We start from the raw sequence: 27,409 nt of genomic DNA, 5'->3' as shown, positions 1-27,409 counted from the left end.
TCAGAGAACGATGGGAATCATCCTTCTAAAACCTCAAACTGCCAAATCAAACTCTTAGCCCCCCGTACACAGGGCCGGACATTCCGACAACAAAATCCGTCTGATTTTTTCTGACGGACTTTGTCCGAAACTGGTGTTGCATACACACAGTCAGACAAAGTTGTCGGAAAATCCAATTGTTCAGAAAGTGATGGCGTTCGTTCGTTGCGATGGGACTACGTTGTGGCTAGTAGCCAATGGCTTTGATCTCGTAATTTGATCTGAGCATGCGTGGCACTTTGTCCGATCGGAATTCTCTACAAACGATTGGAAAAAGTCTGATCGGATTTTGTTGTCGGAAAATTTGAGGTCCTGCTCTCAAAATTTTTTCCGTTGGAAATTCCGATGGAAAAAGTCCGATAGAGTCCACACACAATGGGATTTTCCAACAATATAATCCGATCGGACCTTTTCCGTCTGAATTTCCTACCGTGTGTACAGGGCATTAAAGGTACCATCTTTTGTCCCTGCTTTTAAAGATCCAATCATGTTAAAAAATTGACATTAAATCCAGTCATCTGCAGAAAATACTTTTAACTGAAAATGTCATACACATATATTAACACTCTTTTAAGAGACAGCTTTATAACTGTAGTGTTCAAGCATTTTACTTCAATAATTAGGAAACAAATTAAGCAAATCATATAAGCCTTTAAAGAACAAGCCATAATATTCTACCCCTGGGAGGATAGACCAATTTTCTTTTGAATAAGGCAGTCTAGCAAAGCAATCCGTCAGAGGTGATCATTATTGCACAGGGAGATTTCTAATTTGCTGGAAGATCATCCTATATGTGGGTCTTAGTCCTTGGCAACACATTTGGGCAGCAGCGGTCACACCACAAAGTGCCCATGCTCAGAAATCTACTGCATGTACATGCAAGCTGATGAAAAGTCTTTTATTAGAAATAGAGGAGAGTAGCACATAATAAAATTTAGAGTTTACAGGTAAGATCCGGGGTGGTAAAGTATTTAAAGGAAGAGTACAGCCAAAGCTTGTTTGGCTATACTTTTCCTATGGATCACAGAAGAGCAGTTCGTTATGCACTCCTGTGACCCATTTTCAGCAGAGCGGCTGAAGTCTGCTCTCTGCTGAAGCCACAAAAGTCGGTCCAGATCCCTGGACCGATACCTGGCTCAGCCTCTCAGCCGGCTGCCCCCTCCACAGAGCAGAGAGCTATGACTGACAGTCAGCAGGTCTCTGCTCAGGGAGCTGTGAGAATTGAGTGATCTGCGGCATTCGATTGCTCTGATCTCAGTGTAGAGGTGCCAGGGGACAGATGTAGCATCAAACCAATGCTGCATTCACCTACTGTAGGTAAGTATGATTCTAAAAAAAAAAAAACACACTTCTCTTTTAAGTGTGTTATTTGTCCTCACTTGGGAGATTCATCCTGGATGTTTGTTCTAATAACCATTCTCAGACAGAACTGAAAGCAAGGGAAACATTTGTAGTTGTTACCAAAACAGGAATAGAAAGGTATATTCAAATGGGGGACACTTATTTTGCGGTAGCAACTGTCTAAGAGAGCATCTCCCTCATTTTGAGCAGGTGTCCTATCATGTATAGTGGAAGTGAAGGGAAATCTCCCCAATGGGACACAGGCAACAGAAAAACATTACAGGGGTGTGAAAGACCCATCCAGGACACAGGCTTTTGGAAGGGAATGCAGGTTAGCCTCTTGCCTACTGACTATGGGCCCTGGCTTTTTTAAGGGAGCTCTATTCTTGGGAGGTGTGTGCCTGGGGGACCCTTGGAGTGGTCTTGCTTTGGATATGGGTTATGTCTCCCCAAAACGCACAGACTCTGGGAAACTAGGACCTGCTTTCATATTTGGATTCTTTGAGCCCAAACTAGCAATGACTGCTTTAGACTGTAAGACTCAGAGCAGATGTTATTATGATGAGCTCAAACCAACCTGGGTCTCCTGCTATTGTCTATTAAGGTAGGTGTTTATTGTTAAGTATGTCTCTCCCATTGTGTGCCTCCTAGGTGTGCATTCCCATTGTTAATTGAGTCATCTATTGTTTATGTCTGTCTGATCATCTCTTGGAGATGTGATTAATATTGAGACCATGCCACCTTGTTATCAAACAATTGTGGGATGTTATGTGTTTATGCTTATGGTAATGTGTGGTGTGCTTTGTGTATCCAAGGTTGGGGCCTGGGTGCTGAACAGTCTGGGCACCTCAGCTTGTTTAAGTGACTAGTTGTTTATTCGTTCCTGTTAATTAGATCACTGCCAGCTACCAGCTGCTAACTGCAGATTAGCATACTGTTTATGTTGGCTGTTCCTTAGCTATGTTAATTATATTCATGTTTGCAGTTTGTACTGTTAGGGTAATGTAATCAAACTTTTATCTGATCTTGCATGGTAATTATTCTGTGCGAATTTTCAATAAAGGGATCTAGTATGCATCTAAGCTATTATTGTTCAGTAGTGATGAACGAACTTTCCGACGGGACGTTTCGTGAACGCGGACCGTGAACGCCGCCGATAGTTCGCGAACCGTAACGTTCGCGGTGGGCCCCATTGACTTCAATGGGAGGCGAACTTTGCAAACCTACAGGTCAAATTTGCAGCCACAAAATAATTACTAGCTGTGCAAACATAGTCCCACCACATGGTCAATGACATAACACATGTATGAGGTGAATCTGGGATCGACAACTACAAGCATTGTTTTTTTATATGGGAAATTGTTGTGACAATTCAGGACTGTGGAGCGCATGAAGGCAATGGATGAGAGGGAAGGTCAGGGTAGGCAAAGAAGAGGGTGCAGGAGATGATCACCTGCAGCGTGACATACAGCAATGACACCTGCACCGTGATAGAGTCATCTGACACCAGCACCATGATAGAGAGCACTGACATCAGCAGCGTGACATACAGCAATGACACCTGCACCGTGATAGAGTGATCTGACACCAGCACAGTGATAGACAGCACTGACATCAGCAGTGTGACATAAAGCACTGACACCTGCCTCGTGATAGAGAGCACTGATATCAGCAGTGTGACATAAAGCACTGACACCAGCACCATGATATACAGCACTGACACCAGCACCGTGATATACAGCACTGACATCAGCAGCGTGGCATACAGCAATGACACCTGCACCGTGATATACAGCACTGACACCAGCACCGTGATAGAGAGCACTGACATCAGCAGCGTGACATAAAGCACTCACACCAGCACCATGATATACAGCACTGACACCAGCACCGTGATATACAGCACTGACACCTGCACCGTAAGCAGCCCCAGGAGGAAGTCAGCATAGCACAGGGATGGTGAGAGCCCCTCATAATGAGCATAGCACAGGGATGGTGGGAGCCCCTCATAATATGCACAGCAGAGGTACAGCCCCAGGAGGAAGTCAGCACAGCACAGGGATGGTGGGAGCCCCTCATAATAAGCAGCCCCAGGAAGAAGTCATATATATTGTGGACCTATACCAGTCCTTAAGGAATAGCAGACTGTACCTCACTCAACCCTATGTACTGTAGTACCCTGGACCTTACCAGTCCTTATAAGGACCTTTGTGGAACAAGTAGGTTGTGAATGATTAGCAGACTGTACCTCAGTCCCTATACTGATAAAGGACTGCTGCAGTATAGGACAGCAGTCAGCAGTAGTGCACCTCAACCCTATGTATTGTGGACCTATACTAGTCCTTAAGGAATAGCAGACTGTACCTCACTCAATCCTATGCACTGTAGTACCTTAGACCTTACCAGTCCTTATAAGGACCTTTGTGGAACAAGTGGGTTGTGAATGATTAGCAGACTGTACCTCAGTCCCTATACTGATAAAGGACTGCTGCAGCAGAAGGGCAGCAGTCAGCAGTAGTGCACCTCAGCCCTATGTATTGTGGACCTATACCAGTCCTTAAGGAATAGCAGACTGTACCTCACTCAACCCTATGTACTGTAGTACCCTAGACCTTACCAGTCCTTATAAAGACCTTTGTGGAACAAGTAGGTTGTGAATGATTAGCAGACTGTACCTCAGTCCCTATACTGATAAAGGACTGCTGCAGCAGAAGGGCAGCAGTCAGCAGTAGTGCACCTCAACCCTATGTATTGTGGACCTATACCAGTCCTTAAGGAATAGCAGACTGTACCTCACTTAACCCTATGTACTGCAGTACCCTAGACCTTACCAGTACTTATAAGGACCTTTGTGGAACAAGTAGGTTGTGAATGATTAGCAGACTGTACCTCAGTCCCTATACTGATAAAGGACTACTGCAGCAGAAGGGCAGCAGTCAAGTATAATATTCTTTCTATATTTGGAAGAAAGAATATTATACGTGTACAAGCCTATTACCATATCAGTCCTGAAAAGAACCTTTGTGGACCTAATAGTAACAGCTACTGATTAAACTGACTGTCCCTCACTGCCTCACACACAGCTTCCTTCCTGTCCCTATTTAAACTGAAAAGCTGCTGGAACAATAACTTGAATAGCACTTTTGTGGACCTAATAGTAACAGCTAATGATTAAACTGACTGTCCCTGCAGCACACAGCGTCCTGTCCCTCTCTCTACACTGACAAAAGACAGGCTGCTGCAAAAATCAGTAGCACAGCAGTGCCTCAAACCTATATCCTGAACTACACCTAACACCTATACCAGTCCTGAAAAGAACTTTTGTGGACCAAATAGCTAGCGATTTGGGTCACTGAAGTCTCTCCCTGCTCCACACAGTAACCTCTCCCTATAGTGACAGAAGAAAGAATGTAAAATGGCCGCCGGATCGGGTCTATTTATAAGTTAGGGGGAATGTCCAAGTGTCCATGTGCTGTAATGTCTCAATTGGCTGTCCTGTACCCCATGATGGATGTGTCATCATAGGTCAAAAGTCTTTTACACAGTAAACACGGAAGTCCGCCGGGCGAACGGCGGCAATAGGATGGCGAACAGCCGAAATTCGCCGCAAAACGACCGCCAGGTGAACCGTTCGGCCATCACTATTGTTCAATATCTTGGGTGCAATATTCAGCTATAATACTTAGTTCCCGGGTCCAGATTGGAATAAGCTGTATACTGATGGAAGCACCCAAGGTGGGTGCTGGATGGTTCTGTCTCAAGGAGTTTGAACCCTTCCCTACAAAAACTTCACTTACAAAACCCTTCCCTTCAAAAACTACAAAATAAAGTTTTGACTTCAGGTACACTTTAAACATCAGTTCAGTGTGTGGGGCACAAAACATGCAGAAAAAAATAAGAAGGTTAGTTTTATACAGTAACTGGGAGTTCCTTAATCGTTATTTTCTTTTGTATATGAAAACTAAATAACTCCACTTGCACCTGTAAGAGAGTATTCCATGCAGTTAAAGTACCTTGATCAAAATAGCTACAAACTAAATTTTTATTATTAGGTACCAGATGTTTTTTAAACTTAATTTGGTACAATGCAACAAAAACATAAGTAAAAAAACTCTTCAATGGGAACACAAACAGCCCAATTGAATATTCAGTTTAAACCCCCTGGCGGTGTTCCCGAGTCTGGCTCGGGGTGGAAGTTTTCTACCAAAAGCGGTAACCCCGAGTCAGGGACCGCATCACTGAATGCAGGAGGAAATTACTTACCTTGTCCCTTGGATCCAGCGATGTCCCCCCGCTGTACGAGAGGCTCGTCCTCTGCCGGATCTATCACGGAGCCGAGCTCGGTTCCCTGCGAGCGTTGCGACGCACGGGGATGGAGAACGGTGCCAAATTCAAAAAGTAAAACACACAGTATACATACAGTATAATGTAATCTTACAGATTACATTGCTGTATGTAATAATTTCACATCCCCTTTGTCCCTAGTGGTCTTTCCAGTGTCCTGCATGCAGTTTTATATTATAAAAACTGTTCTTTATGCCTGGAAACTGGAGATTGTCCATAGCAACCAAAACTGTTACTTTACTTCAAAAATTTGCGATAATAAATTGGAATCACTCGCAGAATTGAGGGATAGTGATTTGTGCGGAGATCCGTCATCAAATATTGAAAAGCAATGACAGTGACAATTCTGCAACTGAGCAAATTTCAGTGTTTTTGATTTGATTACATTATTGAATAATTTTTATTATTGTTATATTATTATTTGGTATAATTATTTATAGTTATTTATTATATTATAATTTATGATTTCATTTTTCAAACTTTATCATACCCGGGATGTCTGCTAGACTCTGGTTTGAACAGATTTAAGAGAGTTATTCCTAAGAATTACAGGACTACAATATAAAACGCCAAATTTTCATGCAAAATAATTGTACCACTTTTAGCACCTAAAATCCGAAATAATCACACCACCAGGGAGGTTAAGGGATCATGGAGGCTGCGCTTTCTGCTTGTAAACACACATCTATGTTCATGCACACATAGGCATTTATTGAACTACAGAGGTGATGAGAGGAGGAGTTTCAGGAGGTGGCGTCAGTAAAGGAATCACAACTTGCAGGCAGCAAGGTACCATGGGATATGTAGTCCTTAGAAACTAAAAGCAGAGGGGAAGCTGCAAAGCTTACAGGGAATCCAGAAATGTGTGGAAAAAGATAACCATCAGACAGCTAGCACTTACAGTAAGGTTTTTCAAGAAGGCTTAAATTGGATTGTCAAAAATAAAAAAATTTTGTATTGATATTATAATGCTGATGTTATAAAATAAAAGTGTATGTTATGACCACAGAACTCCTCTTTGCAGATTCTGAAGCCTACAGCATGTGGTGTTCACTATGTTTATAAGTTGCTGAGCTTTTACCGTATGTATTGCTTTGCTGTGCATTAACTTCCAGTGAGCCCTGTGGAAAAATATATGTTTGACCGGCAATAAAATCTGAAAGAAAAGCAACACAAATTATATCCCCTCTTCAGGTTCTACTGCTAAAAAAAAGCTAATAAGTCCATTCACTCCTAGATAGCTCCACACTGCAATTTAACCTGTGAGTCGGTTTGACCAGCCCTGCCCTCTGCAATTCAGCAAGTGTATTAAGAATCACTCAGTCCAGAGGAGAGTACAGGAGATAGGATTATTTTTATGTGATTTACATGCTGAGAACACACAAAAATGGAAAATCATTTCACACACGTTCGCAGACTGCATGAATTATTTTTATGAACAGATGGACAGTTCGAGCAAATGCTAATTTCCTTCTGTTCACAGTGCTAGAAATGTAAGAGAGAGTCTGAAGGTTAGCTCAGTATTTCATGTCTATCTTTCCTGATATATGGTATTGGCAAGTAGTACATATGGCTCCTGCATTTCATATCTTGGACAAATACAGCCTTTTTACAGATAGATCTGTAGGGGCTAAACAGTCTTCTTGCTACCCTAAATTATAAAAGAGGGTGGCATATCAAGACACTAGATCGTTCGTGCCAGGCAGCACAAACGAGGCTGGATCAGCTATGAATACAGTAACAGGTAGCCACGCACAAAGTACTGTATTGCAGCTATGTGAAATTATAGTAGTTTGATGAGAGTAGAAGTGTATAATTCCACACACCCACGTACACATAGATGTACACAAGTGTATACCTTCCAACATTCTGGAATGATAAATAGGGACAACTTTTGGCACACAGAGAAGTGGATTTACTAAAGGCAAGTAGACTGTGCACTCCTTGCATTCTGCAAGTACAGTTGCACTAATTTCCCCCAGAGCTTAATAAATGTAGTAAAACAACCAAGCATGCAAATCAAGCAAAAATGTTTTTTTTTTCTTGCACTTGATTGGATATTCTTTACAAAGTGGAGCTTTAAGATATTTACTAAGCTCTGGGAAAAACAAGTGCAACTGCACTTGCAGAATGCACTGTCTACAGGCATACCCCACTTTTAAGTACACAATGGGATTTATTTAGCTGGAAAGTGCGAAATCAGGCTCACTTCTGAAAGCAACCAATGAGCTTCCAGATTTTATTACCAAAGCTTAATTGAACACACTGGGGTTAGAAGCTCATTGGTTTCTAAGCAGAAGTGAGCCTGATTTTACACTTTGCAGCTTTAGTAAATAATAACCATTGCATACTTAAAAGTGGGGTATGCCTGTATTTACCTTTAGTAAATCCGCCTCAGTGTGTAGGCAAAGGACATATCCGTGCCACGGCCCTGGGTACACAATGATCTAATATGCAAAAAAAGAATTAAAAAAAGAATTGCCTAAATGACACAAGTGTTTTTTGACCCCTAGTTTTCCTTCTTTTTGGCTTTTCAAAAAATACCGACATTAGATAAAAAGTTTAGCACATCATAACACTTTGGTAGTAAAATAGTACATTTTATACAAAGATGCATAAAAAAGATAGACAGCTGAGGCTGCATGAGGGGAAAAGAAATTTGTCTCAAAGGAGGAACAGATCCTCCAAATAAAGGACAGATTGGTACTATGCAAGCAGCATGATATTGTGGCTGGCAGTAGAATTCTGGTGTTTTCTGATAAAACAATGCTGTACTTTTTTGTTTCCATTAAATGTGTTCATATACAGGCATACCCCACTTTTAAGTACGCAATGTGGTTTATTTACTAAAGCTGGAAAGTGCAAAATCAGGATCACTTCTGCATAGAAACCAATGAGCTTCTAACCCCAGCTTGTTCAATTAAGCTTTGGTAATAAAACCTGGAAGCTCATTGGTTTCTATGCAGAGCCTGATTTTGCACTTTCCAGCTTTGTGGGGTATGCCTGTATTAATTGAATGTTTGACACAGATGTTTTAGGCATATATTCCAATAAACATAGATGTTACTTTTCCCGCAATACAGATGCCATGAGACCAGGGTTAGCATATAGAAGGATTACCTGAAAAGCATAGAAATACTCACCCTCCTACTGTTTCTATTGCACCTTCTCCTTCCTCACTGTTAAACAATGCAATTGACTGTCTGCTGTCAGGCTACAGCTAATGGGAGGAAGAAGATACCAAGGAGCCTTCTTATTCAATGCATGCAAAAATGCAGCAATTAAAGCCCTTTCTGCACTTTAAAAAGCCTGGTCAGAGTGAACTCTAATTGTCCAGGCAAACAGAGACATGTGCCAAAAGAAGTGTTCAATAATGTTATTCTACTAACTATCAGTGGTACCACAGTATACCACTAACCACCAGTTAAATGAGATCTTTATCGGGGGCGTAGGGAAACATTTAATAGCAGGTAAACAGCATGGGAGGTATAAATCACTACTGTCCACCAGTTATTATTATAGGCATAAACCCACTAATGTAAGGAGGCTTGTATTAGGGAACATACACAAATACCCCTAACCACCAATGTAAATGGGGCTATATTTTGCCAGCAATGTAATGTGTTAAGGACCACAGACAGAGGTTGCCAGAAGCTCCATCAAAATGTTGCCATAAGGCACTGTGGTTTGTTGGCATAGCCCTCTATTAATAAAATATCCTTCGATGATAATAATCTGATTGCTGTGCTGGTCTTCTTGCTTCAAAATGTTTAGTAACTAACCTAAAACATGAGAGTGGATATGCATGCAGTTTCTGGACTAGTAACTCAAAAATGTATTAAAGCCTGGGGATCAACATAACAGCCAGGCAGCCTGCAATTACAGAAGGTCACCAAGGGCAGCCCTTATATTTCCCTTAAAGTAGGTTTCCTCCATTGTAAAGTGTTTCTCTAAAAAATAAAATCAAAAAATAACTTTTATTTTAGTTTTGAATAGAATGGGAAAGGGTTACACCCTCTGTCAAGTTTTTTATGTTGTTTGTGCCACCATTTGAGAGATTCATCTCTCTCTTTTTATTGATGACCACTGTCATTGACAAGGTTAGAGGAAGTCAAACATTGTAGAGTTGTTCCCAGTATAACAAGTAAGGAGAAATCTTCCAATTCGGACACCTGTTTTAGTGACAACTGTCTTAATCTGGGAATTCCTCTCATTCTGGATGATTTTTCTGCACTTCCTTGTATCTCTGGTATAGGAAGTGAGTGATAATTTTTCCAAAAGTACACAGACAGCAAACAATTAACTGGCATGGGATTTAAACCTTCCCTAATCTAAATCTAAAAATGGGTAGACGTGCACTTTAAGCGCAACAAATTGGAATACGTTCTGATGGACACTGGTGTGAAACGATGGGTTACTGCACATAGGAAAACCTATGTACCGCTCCTGTTAGTAAAATCCCAACTTGAGCCAGACTCGGGATTACCACTAGGGGGGTTAAAGTGAAACAATAAAAGTGAAATATTTGGGCATTTTTCCTGTGTTTAGAACAGTCCCTGCATAAAATGACATTTCTAAAGGAAAAAAGTAATTTAAAAGTACTCGCTGCTATAATGAATTGTCTATGTGAGAAATCAAAAGTGCTCATTTTAAAGGCTTATATGCATGGTATTGTCATAAAAAGTGTTTGGGGACCTGGGTTCTGCCCCAGGGGACATGTATCAATGCAAAAGAAAGTTTAAAAACTGAAGTTTTTTCAGGAGCAGTGATTTTAATAATGCTTAAAATGAAACAGTAAAAGTTAAATATTCCCGGGGGGGGGGGGGGGGGTGTCTATAGTATGCCTGTAAAGTGGCACATTTTTCCATGTTTTCCCCAGTTTCAAAATAGTTTTTTGCATTAATACATGTCACCTGGGACAGAACCCAGGTCCCCAAACACTTTTTATGACAATATCAAGCATATAAGCCTTTAAAATTAGCACTTTTGATTTCTCCCATAGGCTTTTAAAGGGTGTTCCACAGCTTTCGAATTTGCTGCGAACACCCCAAATTGTTTGCTATTCATCGAACAGGCGAACACCTGATGTTCGAGTTAAACTTACGTTTGACTCGAACATCGGGCTCATCCCCCCGGTGACATCATCGGCTGCATCCAGTGTGAATATCTCCTAAACTGTGCATGTTTAGGAGATATTAATTTTACCAACAGTTAAGCCTTATTCTAGGCTTATCTGTAGGTAAAAATCGCACAGTGGACTTTACTACCACTTTAATGAGTCCCTGTGTCTTTAGGGAGGAGTAGGCTCCCTCCAATCCAGACAAACTTTAATGTATGAACTGCTATATATGCTGCAACTTGGAGACTATAAAAAATATCAGTTAGGACCAAACTATACAGAGGAGTTTTGACGAGGCACTGCAGCCTCCACATATATTTGCAAATCTGTGCATCTAAGCTCTCTGTTTTTAACATGAATAGTTAGGCTTGCTTAATTTGTTGTCTTTTTTTTATTTATTTTTTTGGTTGGTTTTTTTTTTTTTTTTTGCAGGCTGGCTGGTGTGTTGGAAATATTTATGTTTTTTGTTTTGTGATGTGCAGGACCTTCCACGTGGACGTTACTTATCTGGTTATTAATTGTGGCGATTGCCATTTTTGTATAGCATGAATTTAGAAAAGTTTGGTTTATTTAATTACGTGATCTTTGTATGTGTGTGTAGATTTGATCACCATTAGTGCACTGTCATTAAAACAGCTTAATTTTACTTTGGTTTTGCTTTTTGCTTTCTGTAAAAACATGTAAAATAAAGAGGACTAATGAGGGGCCAATTGCAGGCATAAAAACAGATCCTAATAGTTGAAAGGGACTTTTGTATCCCTGGGGGGTCATTTACAGCCCACTGCTTTTTAAAAAAAAAGTACTGTTATTTTGCATTCCTCATTCACTCCAAAGCATTTCAACAAAACTGCAAAATTTTGCAGGAATTTCTTGATTTATGCAAACTTTTTAACTAGTTGCTGACCGCCGGCCGTCAAATGACGGGCAGGCGGCGCACCTATTGTGGCGGGAGGCCGTCATATGACGGCCTCCCGTTTAAACAGGGAATGCGCGCGATCGTGCACGCGCACTCCTGTTTCTTCAGTGTCGGCGTGTCACGGAGACACCGCTCGCCACCGAGCTCACAGATGGTCACACCCCGACTGTGCACGGCGCATTCGCGTGATCGTGAGCGCGCTGCGCGTGCATGTCGGTGGCGGGCGTGTTCCCTGGGAACACTGCTCGTCACCGATGCTGGTAAACAGCCATTGGCCGGCTGTTTACCCACGTGATCGGCTGTGATCCTTTCACAGCCGATCACTAAAATGTAAACAAACCACGGTAACAAGATATTACCGGGTTCTCCTCCTCACACACCAATCGTGTGTGAGGAGGAGATTGCGGTAACATCTCGTTACCACCTACAGTACACATCAAGCACACTGATTGCCCCCCCCCCCAATAAAGAGGACCTGTCACCACCCCTCATAGTACCTGTCAATCACAGTCCATCAGAGTACCTGTCACAGTCCATCAGAGTATTTGAGCACCTGTCACAGCCCATCAGAGTACCCGGGTACCTGTCACAGCCCATCAGAATACCGAGTACCTGTCACAGCCAATCAGAGTACCCGAGTACCTGTCCCAGTCCCAGTCCATCTGAGTAATGAGTACCTGTGACGGCCCATCAGAGTACCCGAGTACCTGTCACGGCCCATCAGAGTACCCGAGTACCTGTCACGGCCCATCAGAGTACCCGAGTACCTGTCACGGCACATCAGAGTACCCGAGTACCTGTCACGGCACATCATAGTAACCGAGTACCTGTCACGGTCCATCAGAGTACCTGAGTACCTGTCACGGTCCATCAGGGTACCCGAGTACCTGTCACGGTCCATCAGGGTACCCGAGTACCTGTCACAGTCCATCAGAGTACCCGAGTACCTGTCACGGCCATCAGGGTACTCGAGTACCTGTCACAGTTCATCATGGTACCCGAGTATCTGTCACGGTCCATCAGAGTACCCAAGTACCTGTCACAGCCCATCAAAGTACCCGAGTACCTGTTACAGCCCATCAAAGTACCCGAGTACCTGTCACAGCCCATCAAAGTACTCGAGTACCTGTCACGGTTCATCCGAGTACCTGAGTACCTGTCACAGCCCATCTGAGTACCCGAGTACCTGTCACAGCCCATTTGAGTACCAGAGTACCTGTCCCAGTCCATCTGAGTACCCGAGTACCTGTCCCAGTCCATCTGAGTACCCGAGTACCTGTCCCAGTCCATCTGAGTACCCGAGTACCTGTCCCAGTCCATCTGAGTACCCGAGTACCTGTCACAGTTCATCTGAGTACCCGAGTACCTATCACAGTTCATCTGAGTACCCGAGTACCTTTCACAGTTCATCTGAGTACCTGTCACAGTTCATCTGAGTACCCGAGTACCTGTCACAGTCCATATGAGTACCTGTCACCGCCCTTCAGAGTACCCAAATACCAGTCACCAAGCCATCAGAGTACCTGTCACCAGGCCATCAGAGTACCCGAGTACCTGTCACCAGGCCATCAGAATACCCGAGTACCTGTCACCAGGCCATCAGAATACCCAAGTACCTGTCCCCAGGCCATCAGAGTACCCGAGTACCTGCCACCAGGCCATCAGAGTAACCGAGTACCTGTCACCAGGCCATCAGAGTACCAGAGTACCTATCTCCAGCCCATCAGAGTACCCGAGTACCTATTTGCAGCCTATGTCTCATAGAATATACGTTGGGGTGTTTGCTTTCCAAAATGGGGTCATTTTGTGAGTAATGTCACTGTCCTGGTGGTCCAGGACCTTCAAAAGTGTGATGGGTAGGAATGAAATTAGATGTGTCATTTATGCTCCTAGAATGCCTGAACGTACTACTTCAATGTTCGGCCTCTCTGTGAGACCACGCTGTGTAAAAGTCCTACACATATGGTATCGCCGTACTCGGGAAGAGTAGCAGAATGTATTTTGGGGTGTAATTTGTTGTATGCATATGCTGTGTGTGAGAAATAACCTGATAATATGACAATTTTGTAAAAAAAATTATAATAAAAAAAAGAATTGTGGGAAAAAATGACAACTTAAAAAAACTCACCATGCTACTTACTTAATACCTTGGAATGTCTACTTTGTAAAAAGGGGTCATTTGGGGGGTATTTATACTTTCCTGACTTGTTAGTGTCTCAAGAAATGAGATACACCTGATGTACCGAAGGCCTGATCAGATGTGATCAATTTTCAGCAATTGGCACCATAGTTTGTAGACGCTATAACTTTCACAAAGACCAAATAATATACACTAATGTGGGTTATTTTTACCAAAAATAGGTAACAGTATAAATTTTGGGCAAAATGTATGAAGAAAAATTACTAATTAGCAAAAATTTATGACAGAAACAAAGAAAAGGGAATTTTTTTCACAAAATTTACATTTTATTTTATTTATAGCACAAAAAATAAAAAACCCACTAGTGATTAAATACCACTAAAAGAAAGCTCTATTTGTGTGGGAAAAAAGGACGCAAGTTTCATATGGGTACAGTGTTGGATGACTGAGTAATTGTCATTCAAACTGTGAGAGCGCTGAAAGCTGAAAATTGGTCTGGTCAGGAAGGGGGTGTAAGTGCACTGTATTGATGTGGTTAAGAAAATAAAATTCTTCATTCTGCTCTCTTACTTACAAAAGTTTGAATATAAATTTCCAAGTAAAATTATTCCAACCAAAGACAGATAATTTCATATGTTTTATGTGTCCAACACTACTGAAAGGTTATGTTAAGCATCCATCTTGTTTCTGTCAGCCATCTTAATATTCACAAACTTCCATTTCACAATATGTACAGTTTGAACACCCCTTTAACTTCTCAGATAACTGTCTCAACATGAGATTCTTCTAACTCGTGTGTTCTCACACACTTATCTATAACCTTCACACTGTTTCTCAGCATCTTTTAGCTACAGAAGGAATTATGTATCTTTTCTTATATTAATTCAGCTAGCTTAGAACAAAGAACAATAGCGTTTTTGTCTTGACCAGCTGTAATCGTCTTGATGTCTACTGCGCATGTCTTATTCTGTATGACGTAAAATACCCTATATCATTTGCTTTGTAATATCTCAATACAATTAGTTCTCGAAGGACGCCATGGTGTGTGTGTGGTTTTATTTGTCCTTTGAGAATTGATTCCAGATATATCTGAATTTATACAATACATTGGATCTAAGGTCTGAGAGGTTGAAGGGACCACCCTAGACACAGGATTAACCCTAACAACTACAATCAGGAAAAATGCAGCAAATTTAATTACATAAATTGGTTGTCACATTTTCTTTCCAGCACTGGGAAAATAAAAGCAGGACTCTGCAATAGCTAAGAGCAAGCAGTTTCTTGTTGCACTCATGTTGTTTAGAATTTCATTGCAGGAGCAAATCATGATGCTTGTATATCAGCTCTCGTGTGAAAATCCTTTTGTTTGCCTGACTGGCAAATCAAAGAAATGTGAGGGCTGAGATGGCAGTGATTTCAGTAAAATACGAAAACATGAAAACCAAAGTATAGCAGGCACACTGAAGGACAGGATTGCATACACAAATATGTATTGTAGCAAAATATGGGGCCAAGAGTGCCATGGTTTAAAAGTGACAGGCCTACTGAGGACTAAATTCTAGTAATATGGTTCTCTAAACAAACAGTTCTGACAATACGCAGACAGAAAAAAATAAAATAAAAATGAAAATCCTGACAGTACATAACCAGTAAACATACAGTTGTCACAACTGTGGGTATAGGATAGTGTATATGGAGGTGTTCTATCTTTCTTTCATTTTTTCTCTCTATTAGTTGAACTGGACAGACTTGAGTCTTTTTACAACCTCAATAACTATGTAACAACATATGGTCTACAACCTGGAAATCCTGACAATATGTGAACATACAGTTGTTACATGTAGGCATCAAGGCCTGGACCTGAGCCATGACTATGGTAGGCGAATGTTTGAGCTGTCAGCATATTGTGTTGGAGTACATTGGAAAAAAGGGCAGATGCATTCTGGATGCGTTATTCTGGATCTCCTATGTCGTCTTTCAAAAATGCAGTGAAATAAATCTAATGTGCATTTTAGACAAGGATTTACCATAGATTAAAAAAAAAAGGTGACGCATTCATGATGTATGACTTAGAAGTGACCCTTTAAAGCAGGGGTTCTCAAATTTTTTAAACAAGGGGCCAGTTCATTATCCCTCAGACTGTTGGGGGCCGAACACCTCGCCATCACAGAGCCCCCATCACAGAGCCCTCCATCAGAATCCTCCCCCCAACATTACAGAGCCCCCCTCACAGACTCCTTTCTATCACAGATCCCCCATCACAGATTCCTCCATTACATTTTCCTCTCTATCCCAGAGCCCCCCTCACAAAGCCCCCCATCACAGATTCCTCTCCATCACAGAGCCCCCCCATCACAGAGCCCCCCATCACAGATTCTTCTCCATCACAGAGGCTCACAGAGCCCCCCATCACAGATTCCTCTCCATCCCAGAGCCCCCCCATGGCAGATTCCTCTCCATCACTGAGCCCCCATCACAGAGCCCCCATGACAGACTCCGATCCATCACAGATTCTTCTCCATCACAGGTCCTTACATAATCCCCATCACAGATTTCTCTCCATCGCAGAGCCTCACAGAGCCCCCATCACAGACTCCCCCATTACAGAATCCCTCCATATCACAGAGCCTCCATCACAGATTCTTCTTAATCACAGAGCCTCACAGATCCCTCCTTCACAGAGCCCCCCATATTACAGAGCCCCCATATCACAGAGCCCCCATCACAGACTCCTCTCCATCACAGAGCCCCCCCATATCACATAGCATCCCCTCACAGAGCCTCCATATCACAGAGCCCCTCTTTCACAGAACCACCCTCTCACAGAGCCCCCATATCACAGAGCTCATCCCATCGCAGACTCCCTCCCATAACAGTGCCCCCCCCCCCCCCCCATTGATATTACACACTTCCATAAGATCGCAGCACTTTCACTCCCCCTCCCCTCTGCTACCTTACTTATGCAAGACAGGGAACATGACAGGTCTGGAAAAAGGTGAGACATATTTTCATTTTAAAGGCAGGTGATTGGTTACTAGACAGCAGGGCAGGCCCAGTAATCAATCACCTGCTTCTTAACATGAAAAGTCCAGCCCTTTGTCCGAACCTGTCATGTTTCCGGTCTTGCATGAATAGGGTAGCAGAGGGGAGGGGGTGTGCAAGTGTGAGTACTGCAATTTTATGGAAGGGGCAGTCCACGGGCCGGGTAAATCACCCTGGCGGTCCAATGCCATTTGAGGACCCCTGCTTTAACCTCTTGCCGACCAGCCACCATCATACTGTGGCAGGTCGGCACAGTATGATGGTGGTTGGTCGGCTCTCCTGAGCAAACTGCTGCATGTGTACGTCAGTCTGTGTGTAGGGAGGTTGGCGGGCATGGGCCATGGGAGCATGCCTGTGGGTCCCATGGACTTGATGTCCATTGGTGACCAGCGATCGCAGTGTACAGAGGCAGAACGGAGAACTGTAAACAAGGCAATTCCCCGTTCTGCCTAGTGAGAAATCTTTGGTTCCCAGTCATCGGGAATAGCGATCTCTGTCATGTCCTCGGTATCCCACCCCCCCACAATTAGAACACACCCAGGGAACACAGTTAACCCCTTGATCACCCCCTAGTGTTAACCCCTTCCTTGCCAGTGACATTTATACAGTAATCAGTGGCTATTTTTAGCTCTGATCGCTGTATAAATGTAACTGGTCCCAAAAAAAGTGTCAAAGGTGTCCAATCTGTCTGCCGTAATGTCACAGTCCCACTAAAAACCGCAGATCACTGTCATTACTAGTAAAAAAAAAAGTAATAATAATAATAATAATGCCATAAATCTATTCTCTATTTTGTAGATGCTATGACTTTTGCACAAACCAATCAATATACACTTATTGCGAATTATTTTACCAAAAATATGTAGAAGAATACATATTAGCCTCAACTGATTAAGAAATGTGTATTTTTTTAAAATTTAGGTATATATAAATATCAGCGTCGCATGACCGCGCAATTGTCAGTTAAAGCGACGCAGTGCGAGATCGCAAAAAAAGGGACTGGTCAATAACCGATTCCCGACTGGCCCATGTCTTTTTACAGGGGCAGAATGGCATCCCTGCGCGAAACCCTGTAAGTGTATGGGGCTTCCTTTAAGAGCCGCCAGAGGGCATGCACATGCCGCTGGAGTATTGCGCCTGCCACCGGAGGAACGCATGCACGCCCGCTGCACAGCGGGGGACTGGATTGCATGGTTGGCAGTCACGATCACCGCCAGCCACATCCAATCACGTGCACGAGAGCCAGCATGGAGATTTGTGTGTGTAAACACACAAATCCCTGTTCTGTCAGGGGAGAGGAGACATGTCGTTTGTTCCTACTAAGTAGGAACAACTATATGACTTCTCCCCTAGTCAGTCCTATCCCTATACAGTTAGAACACACAGAGGGAACACCCATTTACCCCTTGATTGGCCCCTAGTGTTAACCCCTTCCCTGCCAGTGACATTTAAACAGTAATCAATACATATTCATAGCACTAATCGCTGTACAAATGTCAATGATCCCAAAAATGTGTCAAAAGTGTCCGATCTGTTGCAATAATGCAGTACTGCTAAAAATAGCAGATCACCGCCATTACTAGTAAAAAAAAAAAAATTATAATAAAAATGCCATAAATCTTTACCACAGTTTGTAGATGATATAACTTTTGCACAAACCAATCAATATACGCTTATTGCGTTTTTTTTTTTTTAACAAAAATATGTAGAAGAATGCATATTGGCCTAAACCGATTAAGACATTTATTTTTTTTATTTTTTTTTAATTGGGGATATTTATTATAGGAAAAAGTAAAAAATATTGTTTTTTTTTCAAAATTGGCGCTCTTTTTTTGTTTATAGCACAAAAAATAAAAACTGCAGAGGTGATCAAATACCACCAAAGGAACTGGAGTAAAAAAATGAAGGGAGCAAGAATTGCAACAGTCAAACATTCCTAAAGGTCAGGAATATGAGCTTTTCAATACACTGGCTAACAGAAAAGTAAGTATATTCACAATTCTTTTACAGTTGACCTGCTGGATAAAAGTGACCCTGTGGTGAAAGGGTCACTCTAACCACCTGAAGCAACTCCACTAAATTTCTGCTCTGCCTCATGTGAAATAAATGTATAGATGCTGAGTCACCAAAATGGGTCTTCTTTTGAAGTTTTCCAGTGTTTATTGTATGCTGGAAGTCTTCTCCATTATGTGCTCCCAGCACACAAAGTGAACTGTCACTGACAGTTGCTGGTCTCATGTTAATATTTTGAAACCAAGATACCCCACTCCTGATCACATGATCATTGTAATGGCTTGTGATTGATTATCACACTGATCAATGACAATCAGTAAGAACTACCACAGTACAGGTATTCTCAGGGTTACAAACAAGATAGGGTCTGTAGGTTTGTTGTTAAGTTGAATTTGTATATAAGTTGGAACAGGTGCATTTTTTAAGTGCAAATAGCATAGGGAAGGGTTAACACCCCTGTAACGTTTATTTTGTTGTCTGTACCCCTGTTCAGAAGATTTCGCCTCACTTTCTCTCCTGTGACTATTGGATTTTGAAAATTTTGGGTTGTTGTGGAAACAAGGATTGGTAATAAAGCTTCAGTGGAGACATCTTTTTCCCATGATGTCTCTTACAGGAGTGAATTTCCCTTCCTAGGGGTAGATTTCCTCTCACTTCCTGTTGTCTCTCTCCATCTGTAAGTAGGAGTTGTATGTAAGTTGGATGTTTGTAATTAGGGGACCGCCTATACTCTGTTTCTCCCTGAAATTAAGAAAAATATACTTTCTTTCTCCTAGCCAAAGAAAAAAAAATTATATATACATATAATAAAAGTTTGTGTCAATAAAAGTTTGTGTCAATGCCAAGGTCAGGATCAAAGATCAAAGTCAGTGAGCTCCCTTAACTAAAGCAGATGGCATTTGACATTTAGGTTTCCAGACATTTTCCCTAAATATTGCATGCGATCCTGAAACTGTCAATTCACTATGCTGTTTTGTCTTTATGGCAAATACACTTAAAACGCTAAATACCGCATAAAAAGGCATTCAACTAAATTCACGGAAGGAAAAAAATAATTAAATGCACATGGTAATTAAGTAATGATCCAGGAATGCGATATTTAAGGAATGTAAAAATATAATGGCCATTTTTGAGTAGTCTCTGCCTTTTCGTCTCAACAGTAATGCATAGAAACCTAAATCTGGAAATCACTGGGGTTGATTTACTTAAAGGAGAAGTACAGCCAAAGCTTGTTTGGCTGTACTTCTCATGTGGATCACAGGAGTGCAGTTCATTATGCACTCCTGTGGCCTGTTTTCAGAAGACAGTGGGCTGAAGCCAGCTGATGTCACAGAGCCGTTACAGGCTGGAGAAAGATTGTGACCATATGGTCAGGATCCACCCAGGAGCTTGGACCTGCATCTGGCTCAGCCTATCAGCAAGCCACTCCTGCCCCTCCACAGCTCATTGCTCTAGTAAGTGCGGAGGGGGGGGGGGTCAGAGCAGTGACTCCCGGAGTACTGATAACTGAACAATCAGTGGTGTTTGATTGCTGGGTTCTCAGTCTTAGAGTAGGAATACATGATAAGAACATCTTTGAAAATATCCATTCTGAGATTGCTCAGCCGATTTCTCTACTCGTTGATGTCTCAACAAGTAATACCCGAAATCGATATTGTGAATGAAAAAGTTTGATTGAAAAAAATGGAACAATATTATGGAACTGTGACGGTCGTCAGTTAAAAATCTCTCGAAAATTAGCACGCATGAGCGTAAATAGTCGACGACCCGGAAGTAGTGTTCACAAAATGTTTTTGCCTATAGTTCTACTTTAAGGAATATAGACTGTGTGCAATTTGCAGGTTGCTCCAGAGCGTAGTAAAGGAGGTACAAATTCACTTTACAAAGAATACAATCACATGCAAGGAAAAAAAAAAATAGCATTTTTGCTTGCACATGATTGGATGATGGAAGTCAGCATTGTATTTTTTTATTGGTGGTAGAAGGGTATTTATACATGTGTGTTATTTTTGATACTATTTTCATTCAATATTTAACATTTATACAGATAATTTTCATTTACTAAAAGTAGAACTAAAGGCAAAACTTTTTTTACATTTTGGAAAGAGCAAGGGAGGGTTATCACTCCTGTCAGATTTTATTTTTTTCACCATCTGTGTCCCATTGTGGAAATTTCCCTTCACTTCCTGTCTTATAGCCAAAAAGGGAAGTGAGAAGAAGTCCCTGTAAATTAAGGGAATTCTTTGGGTACCCCCAGGTCACCAGCACTAGTTTCCCCATTGGAAGATTTACCCTCTATTACTTTTCTGGAGGCAACCCAAAATGTGTCATTTTCTTTTACTTTCATTTTCAATGATAATGGTAGACATTGAGAGGATGAATCTACCTAACAGGACACAGACAGCAATAAAAACTGACGAGCGTTGTAATCCCCCTCCGCTCTATCCAAAAATGCCTTTATTTATACTTTAATTGAACTTTTGATACACCATATGTGTCATGTAGCTTCCCTTTGACTGATATTCTAGTTACCTTTTTTCTTTTATATACATATGGTGCAGTACCGATTTAGTGAGTTGGCACATTTCTACAGTTTAAACCATTTTATCTCTTTATAAACAATAAAAATTGACAAGTGTTCTAATTCTTCTCCACTGTATCCATCACACATTACATGAGATAAAATACTGCATGTTTTTTATGAGAAAGTGTAAATACCACATATTTCGGTAAAAATACCTTATGCTCTATTTTAGTAATGTTTTTTAGTAAGTGGCAAATCATTTACCGCATTTTTGAAAAGCGATAGATATCGCTTTGAGAATGGAGCCCAGTATTTTTTAAGTAGGATAAAAATTGTAAAAAGTTTAATTAGTGTCAGTGTTTTAGGTAGGTTGAAATATTCTAAACATGGTCTATTGTTATTGGCACTGCTATGGGAACAATTAACAAATAATTCCCATACCCATATCACCGCAAACGTCAGGGGGAGAACTTATTTTGTTTTTTAGTTGGTTCATGGTAATGACAACAAATAAACAGCTAACATTTTGAAAAAAATATATATTTTTTAATATTTTGGGCCTGTATACCACTGATAATAAAAAACGAAATAGTTGCGATGATATGTACAGTTTTACTAACATGCCAAATTTGAAAAACCGCATACAGGAATTAAGATTTGTTTTACCTTTAGGCATTAAGGGGTTAACAAATCTAAGCATTTTTAAACTATTTTTCACAACTCTACAGGATTTAATGTCTTAAAAATAAAACCCTACAGCTATATTTTGTTATTAATTGCCACGTTTGTGTTTGTTTATTGCACTGTATGGGTGCACACTTCAATTTATCACAATCATTACATAGCAGATTATTATTTTTAAATTGGGCATATTGTATAAGCATTTGTCAAATTCTGACAAATTGCTCAATTAGAATCCACAGAAGTAAAAAGGACTTTGAATGGGCATCATCAGTCTTCAGAGCTCTATAATCTTTCAGAATTTATTCTTCTGAGGTTTATTATGTGCACAAATAAAAGAAAGAACAAGTTTAAAAAAGGAGGGAGTAGAATAATGTATGCCAACAGAAGAAAAAGACCATGGGTGGAGGAGGAAATCAATGGCTCTACTAAGAGCAAAAAGGAAAACAGTAAAAATATACAATCACTAAGATAAGAAATACATGTTAATAAATAGTGAAATTGCCAATAATGACCAAAGACCAAAAGGAGTCCTGGACATCAAAAGGCAGTCACTGGTTTGTCATTAGAAAATGTTCTCAATGTTTATTCCATCTTCACAAACTTACACATACATACTTTTTTCCTAAGTGTTCATGTGGCTATGAGTTGCAGATACACCCAACTGCAAAAAAGAAAGGGTCCATTGGAAACAACATTCTAGTCCAGCCTTCAGACATGATGGAAGATGCAATGATCCTTTGAAGTAGTCGGTGGAGGCCCAAACTGCTTTAGACAGTAACTGTCCATCACCGGATCAATGTTCAGGACTGGACCAGGATTGACCTTCTGGCCAGTAGAATAAGCTATGAGCTAAATCTGCTCTTCTTGGAACATACACTGCTCAATGTATAAAAGTTAAAATGTACTCTATGTATTAAAGTATAAAAGACCAACTCTAGTGATGAATGGAGACTGCAGCCAACTCCAAGAATATTCTCAGACATACAAATCTTCCATAATGCTGGAAGATCTTTACTACTGAGCATGTTTTTGCATTGCTAATGCATTGAGTAATGTGACACATGATGATGTATCTGCAGAGTCTGTTCCATAGTATAGCTTGCAAAGCCACTAGGAAAAACAACTAACTGAAAGTTCATACTAATTATCTACGGGCCTGACATTATTTACCTCTAGTATTGAGAAGCAACACTGCCTGCTACAATATGAACAGTAGGTACCTACAGTAGTTTAGTGCTAAAAAACAGGGCTGATCAACATAGTGCAGTAGCCTGCTACTAAATAAAATACATATACTATACTAATATATATATATATATAAACACAGTAGGCTTAGAAGGGCCAATAAAGAAAGATTTTGGTTTAGTAGGCCCCTCACTACAGAGGGGAGAAGTGGGGTGAGGCACAGAGCAGTCATAGGGCCAGTGAATTTGAAGCTGTTTTAGGGAAATCATAGGGAAAGCTAATAACTGCACAGGGAGAGATTAGGGTTAGTTAAGAATCTTTACTTTATTTCAGAATGCTAAATCTTTGGTCAATGAACCATTTGCTGCTTTTTTTTTTATTATTGGTGACTTTTCGTTTTTCATTTTATTTTGTTGTTGATTTGAAGTCAAGTGAGGTTTTGTATTTTGGGGTGGCAATTTGGGGTTTTCATTTCATTTGTGTGTTTTATATTTTTATGTTGATATAGTCTTTTTTTATGTTTGGTGCATCATTATCTTGTTACTGACCACCTGTTTGAGTCCAAGAACAACTTCTATTGGTCAATGAAAGCTGGCCTAATATCTTTGATGAAAAAGCACATGACATTGCAAAAGCTGCAATGAATATGATTGGGGTGCTACTGCTGTATGTAAGCCAAGTTAATTGTAAAAGAAAAAACTCAGTTGCACAGCTAAATATGCACTGCCAGTATCCACTGTCGCTGAGACCGTCCATGAAAATTGTACTGTTCTATAACACTACGTACACCTTTGGGTATTAAACCCAAAAGCAAATACTTATTATATTTCAGCTTACCATTCTTTAGATGTGATGACTGCATTTATTTAAATTTTTTAGGCTTTCTTTCCTTAATTTTATCTGGTAATCTAGCCAGTAAGTCTGTTGTTTTTTTTTTGTTTTTTTTTAAAAACAAGCTCTCCAGTAGAATGTATCAGTTACAGAGATCAGGCAAACTATTTACCACTGACAGGGGTGTTTACAGTGATTGGCTTTTGTTTATTTATGTTAACCCTTTAACCCAAAAGAAAAAAAAAATGCTTGCTGTAACTTTTTATAAGGTGTTAGCTAGAGTTTAGCTTCAGTTTGTTAGTGTAGCTAAATCTGCTAGTACCTCTAAGCCCCTGTACACACGGTCGGAGATTTCCACAACCAAATCCGTCGGATTTTGCCCGTCGGATTTTGCCCGTCTGATCTTGTCCGAAACTGTTGCATACACACGGTCGGACAAAGTTGGTGAAAAATCCGATCTTTCAGAACGTGATGCAGTAATTTCGTTACGATGGGACTACATTCAGGCTAGTAGCCAATAGCTTTGATGTAGGAATTTGATCTGAGCATGCGTGGCACTTGGTCCGATCAAAATTCTCTACACATGATCGGAGTATGTCCGATCGGCCCAGTTGGTCGGGAAATATTTCCAACATGTTGGAAAATTGGGTCCGACGGAATCAGTCCGATGCATACCACACACAGTCGGATTATCCGACGACACGGTCCGATAGGACACATTCCGACGGATTCTCTGACCGTGTGTACAAGGGCTAACAGTTCCTGACAATGCTGCTGTCCAAAGGTGCCCCTGTGCCCCTTCATCCAGAGTGGGAGCACTCTAAGACAGGAGGTATGTTACTGGCCAGATCGCCAGGTAAAAAACGGAGGTAAAAAAGCCTAAAAAATAAAAATAATGCAGCCACCACATCTAATGATTGGTAATCTGAAATATATTCCATTTTTGGTTTTGAATGCTTTAAGGCACCCTCTGGCTGACCAGTCGGCCCATTCCCGTGAGTCACCGTAAGTGTATGTTGGCCCTTTAAGCAGGAATAGCAGGCATGTTTGCACGCCCAGCTGCACTGCGTGAGAACCAATGCACTGGCCACGCGCGATCGTGGGCACGAGAGCCAGAACAGGGATGTGTGTGTGTAAATGCACACACAGCTGTTCTGTGAGGACAGGAGAGAGGGATCGTGAGTTCCTACTAGCTAGGAACAATGATCTGTCATCTCCTCTAGTCAGTTCCTTCCCTCTACAGTTAGAACATACACAAGGGAACACAGTTAATCCCTAGTGTTAACCCTTCCCTGCCAATGACATTTACACAGTAATCAATGCATTTTTAGAGCACTGATCACTGTATACATGTCAATGGTTCCAAAAGTGTGTCAAAAATGTCCGATCTGTATGCCATAATGTCGCAGTCCTGATAAAAATCACAGATCACCACCATTACTAGTAAAAATAATAATAATAATAAAAATGCCATAAATCTTTCCCATAGTTTGTAGATGCTATAACTTTTCCGCAAACCATATATATGCTTATTGCAATTTTTATTACCAAAAATATGTAGAAGAATACATATCGTCCTAAACGGAAAAAAAATAAAAAAATAAAAAAAAATGGAGATATTTATTATAGCAAAAAGTACAAAATATTGTGTTTTTCTCAAAATTGTCGTTTTTATTTAGCGCAAAAAATAAAAACCGCAGAGGTGATGAAATACCGGAAAACAAAATCTCTATTTGTGGGAAAAAAAGGACTTAAATTTTGTATGGGCACAGAGTTGCACGACCGCACAAATGTCAGTTAAAGTGACGCAGTGCCGTATCGCAAAAAATGCTCTGTTCATTAAGCCGGTAAATCTTCCATGGCTAACGTGGTTAAACATGTTATTTAAAGTTATGGAATTTTGACAAAGTTTTGCATTGATACTTGCCCACTATCGCAATGTCCAGTAGTTTGTCTGTTAGCCCTAAAAATGACCAGACAAGATTCACCTACATAGACTGCAATGCAATTTGGTTTGGGTTTGACAGATTCACCTATCATGAATCCATACTATCAGACCTGTGGAACTTCCTATTGGTATGCGTCACATAAAATGGTCATAAACAAGACCCCTTTCCCTCTGTAGGTGAGTGGAAGTAGTCCTGTCATGGGTATGAAGGTAACACCTACTGTAATAAAAACAAATCCTAATTTACACTGAAATCAGATTCTGTGTATATCACTTACATCTAATGTTCTAGTCTTTTTACATTCTACAACTTATTAATGTTTATGTATATTTTATGATGTGCCATTACCTAGGCATTTTAATAAAAATCAATCTGAAAAGACCCAATAAAATTCACAGCTGCTAAAAGTTAATAGCTGACTGAGGAAACATCAAAAGAATTTTAATGTTTCTTGATACAGGAAGAACTGCTTTTTATGACCTGCATTTGACTTTTACACATTAAGAAAGCTGTATCTATGTTTAATAAGACAAATCATTTACATATATGCATCTAAAATTGGTATTAACCTTACACTAATGTTGTTTAAATAATCATCCAGCTATCTAGCTACATGCAATAAATCTTTTAAAGGTTATGTAAACCTTGTGAAAAAAAACGCATAGGGTCGATTTATAATTGCTTTCAATCAAGTTTCACACAACTTTCACTTAAGAGTCACACATATTGCTAGTAGGATTTGATTGGAAAATGTGTTGATCCTGGGTGAAAGTTGTGCGCAAACATTTATAAACAGACCCCATGTTATTAACATAAAATTCCACTCAAAATATTTTTGTTTTGCATGGTTATTCAAAAGGGGAATCATATGATCATTGCTTCTAATATTTCCAAGCAGTTTGGTGGCAAAATATTCCCACCAGGGATTTCCTTTTTTACACCAGCCATTGATGATATCATAATATACGCACATAAATCAACAAGCTATACTGCAAAGCAAACAACTAACGGAGGAATAAAAAACTGACAGTGACTATAAGGCCATGTGAGAAAGGATAGATACACAAACTTGTAAAGGGTTATCACTACCAAAGTGCAGTCTTATCTGCAAATGTATAAAAATGAGAGCTGTTTTTCACATGTTTCAGTAATAAGTCTATTTAGATGCAACATTTGATAGTGTGTTAAACAGGTGTATTCTTGTTCTCCTTGGCCTCCCTGCTGATGTGTCAGGTCATCTGTAGCTGTGCTCCATCAACTGGAGCCACCTCCATCAGAGGGT

General features: G+C 40.6%; 1 protein-coding gene across 3 annotated transcripts in view; it reads right to left on the bottom strand.

Annotated features, from left to right (window-relative positions):
* Positions 1 to 27,409, bottom strand: part of MYO18B (myosin XVIIIB) — an 861,659-nt gene that overhangs the window by 240,974 nt on the left and 593,276 nt on the right. The window lies entirely within an intron of this gene.

The sequence above is a fragment of the Lithobates pipiens genome, unplaced genomic scaffold (assembly GCF_037356315.1).
Source record: "Lithobates pipiens isolate NorthernLeopardFrog02 unplaced genomic scaffold, aLitPip1_a1.2 Scaffold_3, whole genome shotgun sequence".
NCBI lineage: Eukaryota > Metazoa > Chordata > Amphibia > Anura > Ranidae > Lithobates > Lithobates pipiens.
This window is presented reverse-complemented; position numbering and strand designations above follow the sequence as displayed.